We start from the raw sequence: 6905 nt of genomic DNA on the forward strand, positions 1-6905 counted from the left end.
TCCTTCCTTCCTTCCTTCCTTCCTTCCTTCCTTCCTTCCTTCCTTCCCCCTTCTTTTTCTCTCTTTCCTCTCTATTTTCCATTCCTTCTCTCCACATAGGGTATCATACCTTTACCTGTGGGTACTCTGCCCAAAGGAAGGTCTTCAGATAGAGACTGAGTGGACACCCGCTGGGGATGGTGGCTCAGGCTTTTGTTGGACTAGATGACCTTTGGAGTTCTTTCGAGCTCAGAGATCCACCAGGTCTCTGACAAACAGATTCAAACCGAAAGTCAGCACCAGAGAAGCAAAGGATTTCCTGTGAGCCAGCAGTCTCTCTGGTTTCTCTTTGTGTCATCTTCCTCTGAACCTGGGGAAAGAGATGTTCATACACTTGAAAATAAAGACCTTATATGATTTTGTCTGGGCCTTGTGAAGTCCATCTTTAAGAAATTAGGACTGGCCCATTCGATAGCCAATGGCTGACTGTGGCAGGTGTCAGGGTCCCAAGGGGATACTTGGACAAGAAGCTGAAGGATGGAGTCAAGATTCTTTGATGTCGTTTCATAAGGATGGGCCTTTGCAAAATAGGAATGACCGTGCTGGTCTTCAGGTCCCCTGCCTTTTCTCATAGCCCCTCCTCAGTCACAACATTAACAATAATAATAATAGGTGGCTTTTATATAGTGCGTTAAGGTTTGTGAAGAGCTTTTATATGTGTGATCTCATTTGACCCTCATAACAACCCTGTGAGGTAGGTACTGTTGTTATCCCCATTTTATAATTGAGGAAACTGAGAAAAAGGTTAAGTGACTGGCACAGGGTCATACAGCTAGTAAACATCTGAGACGGTATTTGAACTCAGGTCTTCCTGGCTCCAGATTCAGTGTTCTTTCATCACAGAACAGTTTTGGTGTGATTGTGAAAGATTGCCTGCAGAAAGAGGTATTTTACCTGACTGCCTCAGTTTCCTTTAAGAGAGGAAAGTGATCATATGGACTCATCTAGTGGGATGTGAAAAGGCCTGAATGTTACTTCTACTTGAATAAGTGCCTTTTCAAAGATGATGCTTAATGAGAACATTTATATGAACTTATGCAAAGGGAACTGAGCAGAACCAGGAAAACCATATACCCAGTGTTTCTAGCAACATAAGCAGAAAGAACAGCAACAAAAATTGAATGCTGTGCAATTATAATGACCAAACTTGTCACCAAAAAAGAAGTAAGAAAGTATTATTTTCCTTCTCTTTAGAAGTGGGGAACTATGAATACAGAACATATACTGTTAGACTTGAATAATGTTAAGTTAATTCTCCAAACTACTTCCCCACCCCCATCTTCTCTTATTTTTATTCATTGATCTATCTGTCTGTCTGTCTATATTTCTCTCTGACTGTCTGTCTACCTACCTACCTACCTATCTATCTACTTACAAAAGATGGTTCACTCTGATGGAATTTATTGGGAAATGAAGGTGCTATAAAAAAAAGATAGAAATTAAAGTTAATTTTTTATAAAGATATTTAGAGAAGGCTAATGGCTAGTCTAAAGAAAAACAGTCCTAATAATGGACTCTGCAGCATTGATTAAGGGCAATTATAATGATAATAAATGGATGACCTATAAATATATATGTATATAAATGCATATAAACAATATGTAATATGTATGTACCTCTACGTGTCTAAAATATCTTTTCAAATTCATAGAACTTTACACACCTTTCTGCATTTGATCTCCATGGCAGTCCTGTGACATAGGGAATGTAAATTTTATTATACCTTATTTTATAGATGAAGAAATTGAGACTTGGAGAGGCAAAGTCATTCATTCACTTGAGGTCATGCAGACAGAGCATTGGTGGCAGAACCAGGTCTCAATGACTGCTAATCCAGTGTTCTCCCTATTATATCAGCCTGTCTGGGGCCGTGGTCCTCCCTGGTGACCCTTAAATTATACCATGTGGACGGTTTTCTTTTCCATTTATGCATAAGCACATTCCCTGCCTTTTCTATTATAGAGCCTGAACAAAGATGAACAAATGTGGGTGCAAACAAGTGAATTGGAAGGCCATCTTGGTGTCTTGGTAAGAAGCACTGAACTCTTTCTCAGAGGGGTCAGATCCCAGCTCTGTCCATAACTGGTGCCTGGAATATAGTAAGAACTGAATAAATACCGGTTGATTTTACTAGCTAATTGTGTTAACTCATTCAAGACATCACTCTCTTGTCTGGCTTCCTCATCTACAAAATGAGAGATTGGACTAGGTTATTTTTAATCTCTTTATCACCTCTGAAGCTCTATACTTAATCTTTCATCATTCATCCCTCTACTTAATTTTACATGTATTAGATACAACTTGGCACATCAGATCAAGCGGGCTGCTGACTCTGTGCCAGCAAGACCTGGGTTCGACGTCTGCTTCTGATATACATTAACTGTGTGCCTATGGTATATTGTTTCCTTTCTTGGGGTCCCAGGTAATTCTCTCAAACCATAAATTCAAGACCAGTTGTGAAATCACAGGTCCTTCTCAGGAAAAAAGAAAAAGACCTGAAGAGTGAGGTAGTCACCATAAGCAATGCAATTTAAAATTGCTAGATATCTGGAATGTTGGAAACATGTAAATCCTCAAGTCACTATCAATCCATTCTTTATCTGCATTAAAAACAAACAAAAACAAACAAACAAAAAACACAATTCTACATTAGCCTGAAGGAGATGAGGTGGACTCTTGAGTATAAAAGAGTGGAGAAATCTGGTAGTATCATGGAATCTATTAGCAAGTTTGCTCTAGACAAACCTAAGCTTTGGCTTCTAACTTATGGACAGAAGAAAAATTAAATCCTCTGATATGCATTGGGAGAAAACTAGTGCTATTTTCACTGGGTGCCAGTAAGGCATTAAGAAAAAAAAAAACCTACATTTATATTGTGCTTTACCATTTGCAAAGTGCTTTGCCCACAGTGAGCCTTTCAACATGTCAGAGAGGCAGAGACCACAGGCGTCATTGTCCCCATTTTAAATATGAGGAACAGGAAGACTAGAGAAATGAAATGACCTGTCCATGGTCCTGTAGAGTCAGAGGCAGAATTTGCATCCAGATCTTTCTGACTTTCACGTCCAATGTTCTATTCACCACATTGTACCAACTCACAAGAAAATGGATTTGTGTTTCTGTGTGGCAAGAAGGTCATCACCACAGTAAATGCCATCCCAAAGGAGAAACTTGATTTAATTTCTGACCAGGTGCATGAAGGCCATTTTAGGGGAAACCATGTTTTGTTTATTTTTTACAACCTACAGCCCAATTTCTGAGGGAAGATAGGTAGACCATGGGGAATGTTCTGCACTAAGCCATTTTCATTTCAACCTAGGATGCCAAAGGAAAATCACTCTTTCACTGCCTCCCCAAGACATAGGAGAAGTCAGTATTCATCTGTCTCTCTGTAAAGTGGTGGAATAAGTAGTATTGATTAAGTATTGTGAGACCTGGGTCCATTTGGCTGTTCAGCCTTTTACATTTGTCTCCCTGTGTGCTCCATGGTCACTTTCAAAGGAGCTGACTGACTATGATGGAATCCAATTCCCTGGTCAAAGTATCAAAATGTACTTTCAGTTCTATTTATGGTTCTTCCATCTGCCATCTTAAAAAAAGTAGCAGCTACTGTGGTGGAAAAATAGAGTCTAGAAAAACCTGGATTCAAATCCTGGCTCAGCCACTTATTGTTTGTGTGACCTTGAGTGGGTCATGTCTTCTCCAAGAAAACCTCAGTTCCTTATCTAAGAAAAAAATTAAGTTCTTGATCTATGTGACTTTTGTTGAGTCTTTCATTTCTAAATCTATGTTCTTAAATTGTTTCAGTGTGCTCTATTTCCTAGGAGTTTAAATGGCTTGCATAAGATTTGCTCCACTTGCAGAGGTTATGGAAATGAAGATTATCCTGATGAAAGACTATAACTCACAAGGAGATCCTAGTGTGCAGCTCACTATTGTTTTTTGATTTTCACTATACAGGTGGCTTAGTGAGAAGAAAAGAGTCAGGCAACTCCTAGGCCCTGTTTGAAACATTGTGGTCCTAGCAGAGGGTAAGCTCCCCTCCTAACACTCCTTCAGCATGGGCAGGGCTGCATCATTCCCTTCATCTTAGAGATAAGAAAAATGAACCCAGCAAGGTCTGATAATAACAACAGTTAACATTTATGTAAGACCTACTATGTGCCAGACACTGCGCTTAGCTCTTTACAAATATTATCTCTTTATACTCACACCAAACCTGGAAGGGTAGGTGCTATTTATGATCCCCATTTTATAGATGAGGAAGTTGATGTCTAGTGTCACACAGCTAGTAAGAATCTGAGGCTAAATTTGAACTCAGGTCTTCCTCACTCCAGGTCCAACATTCTGCCCATTGTACCTCCTACCTATAATGATAAAAATAAAAACAAACTTTGTCCTAAAGGAAATTTGTATTTTATTAATGGATCTCTTAACCTGGTCTTATGCATAGATTTCTAAGGGAATCTGTGATTTTTTTCTTTATATTTTCATAATTATATTTCAAACCTTTGTAGTCCTGTGTATTTAATGCATTGAAAAACATGGTTCTAAAAGAGTTGGTAGACTTCACTGGATTACCAGAGGAGCCAGTGGCCCAAAAGGTTTAAGAATTTCTGTTCTGTTGGAAGACAGATGGCCAAGAAAAAAGTCACACCATAAATAGCCACTCATGGAGCAAAGGTCCTATACAAAGGTCATTGTCATTTTCCACCAGCAATCCCTATATCCCAATTGGAGGGGGAGACAAACACACACTATCATTGAATACCAGACCATGTGATGCACCTGCTGGCCCTCTCACCTGGTCTCTTTTCAGTTTCCCCACCTCCAGACTTATCATGGTAACTGAATCCAAGGGTTCAGCCTCCTCCAAACCTGTGGGCAGAAAGGTCATGAGACTCACTATGCTTGAAAGTTCTCAGACCAGTGAGAGAGCCATGAAGAGAAATGCATAGCTCTTTTTCCTACTGCTTCCTACCACTTTCCTACTGTTCCTTGGAGGAAATTCTGAGGCTTAGAGAGAATGAGAGAAAAAAAAAAGAATGTGCACATACCAAAGTGACCTTTTTCTCCAACTGTTGTGCAGCACACAAAACTAATTAACAGTTTCTAATTGGGTTGAAGGCTGGTTGTAATCCGGAGAGTCGCTCTGTGAGGATGACACAGCCCACAGAGTTCCCGGTTGTTTCTTGCTCAGTGACTTCTGTATTAAATTTGCTTAGTTCACAGGTCACCAGCTGAGATTTCAGGCTGGTGGATTTTCCAGCTGCACCTGGGCTGTACAAACCAAGCTGCTCTCTTCTGTCTCCTAGGTCAGCATCCATCCTCGAAGAAGATTCAGGAATCATGAGATGCTTAAGTTGGGAGGGACCTCAGAGGGCATTCAGGGTATCTCATCCAATGTGTAACTGGACAGGAACCCCCTATGTGTACCATCATGATAAGTGGCCATCCAGCCTTTACTTGAAGACCCCCAGTGTTGGGGGACCCATTGCCTCCCAAAGCAACTCATTTAATTTTTTAAAATTGTTAATATGGTTTTCCTTACAATAAGCTAAAATCAGCCCCTCTGTTCTCCATTGCTTAGAGTTCTGCCCTCTGAGGTCAAACAGAAAAAGTCTCTAATCTCTTTTCCATATGTTAGCCCTTTCAGATACCTTTTGTTCTTCTCTTTCTTAAAAAAATACAAAACAATAATAGTGCCCAAATTTTTATGTGCCAGGTACTGCACTAAGTGCTTTAGAAATATTTCATTTGAACCTCACAAAAACATTGAGAAGTAAGTGCTATTTTATATCCATTTTACAGATGAGAAAATTGCAGCAAACAGAGGTTAAGTAATTTCCTCAGGGTCACAGATCTAGTAAGTGTGTACAACCATATTTAAAGTCACATCCCAGCCTAGTGCTTTATCCACTGAGCCATATAACTCTTCTTTTAATTTTTTTTTGTTACAAACATGGTTTACTCTGATAAAAGAAGAGGGAGGGATAGGTATTTGGGAAATAAAGGTGAAATAAAATCAAAAGATAAAAGTTTTTTTAAATTATTTTGTCTTTTCTGGGCAAAACATCTCCAAGTTCTTTAGCTCATCTTTGTATCATTTGGTCTTCACCAGCCTAGTCACCCTCCTCTGGATATGGTCCAACTTTTCAGTGCTCTTTGAAAAGTGTGACATTTAGAATTAGACCCAGCCCTTGAGGTGTAGTCAACCTGGATCTAGACAAGACTGGAGTGCTACAGTACCAGGGTCACCCATTACTAGAGACAATGTTCTTTCTATCATGGTTCAGTAACCATTCTCTCTCTCCTCGATTCTTCTCTTCCACATAACCCAAGCCAGTGTCGGCTTTTTTGGCTGCTATGTCTGTTGTAGATGAAATGAGATTCTCCTGGCTCACCCCATAGGAACAGTGTCCTCACTTGAAAGTGAGTAAAAACAATAACCCGATGGTATAGCTGTCAGCAAAACTGAGCATGTGGAGTGTTGGGTACACCAGTGGAGGCCGTAGTGAGAGGCATGGGAAGTTCATACTTCCTTGCTCTGAAAAGATGCACGAGTTATCATGTAAGCGGGGGTGTGTGTAGGGGGAGATGAACGTGAGGTTCACAGAAATATGTGGTTAGCTTCCTCCCACACCAGAAAAACCAAACTGACTAGGAAGGCTCGCTTTTTTCTTTCTTTTTTTTTGGGGGGGGGGTCGGGTTGGCAAAAGACTGTGTAGGCTGGATAGACTGCACCTGCCTCTCTTTCCTCACTTATCTCAAGTTAGATGATGTGGGCTCAGATACTGGCTAACTTGCTTAGTGCCTGTATAATCCTGGGCAAATTATTCCACCTCTGGATCTCAAATTCCTTCTGT

The 6905-nt window shown here is 40.2% G+C and overlaps 1 long non-coding RNA gene across 3 annotated transcripts in view; it reads left to right on the forward strand.

Annotated features, from left to right (window-relative positions):
- Positions 1 to 6037, forward strand: part of LOC138159500 (uncharacterized) — an 18270-nt gene extending 12233 nt beyond the window's left edge. For 2 of the 3 annotated variants that reach the window (XR_011167906.1, XR_011167905.1), the window contains one exon: positions 2002 to 2169. This is a non-coding gene — a long non-coding RNA (uncharacterized lncRNA). Of the gene's footprint in view, positions 1 to 2001; positions 2170 to 3999; positions 4071 to 5354 lie in introns of those variants that run through there. The other variant, XR_011167907.1, reaches the window with a different exon arrangement.
- The last annotated feature ends 868 nt before the right edge of the window (positions 6038 to 6905 follow it).

Source organism: Petaurus breviceps, unplaced genomic scaffold (assembly GCF_028583685.1).
Source record: "Petaurus breviceps papuanus isolate PSGF00001 unplaced genomic scaffold, PetGlider_PUasm1.0 176, whole genome shotgun sequence".
Classification (NCBI taxonomy): Eukaryota; Metazoa; Chordata; class Mammalia; order Diprotodontia; family Petauridae; genus Petaurus; species Petaurus breviceps.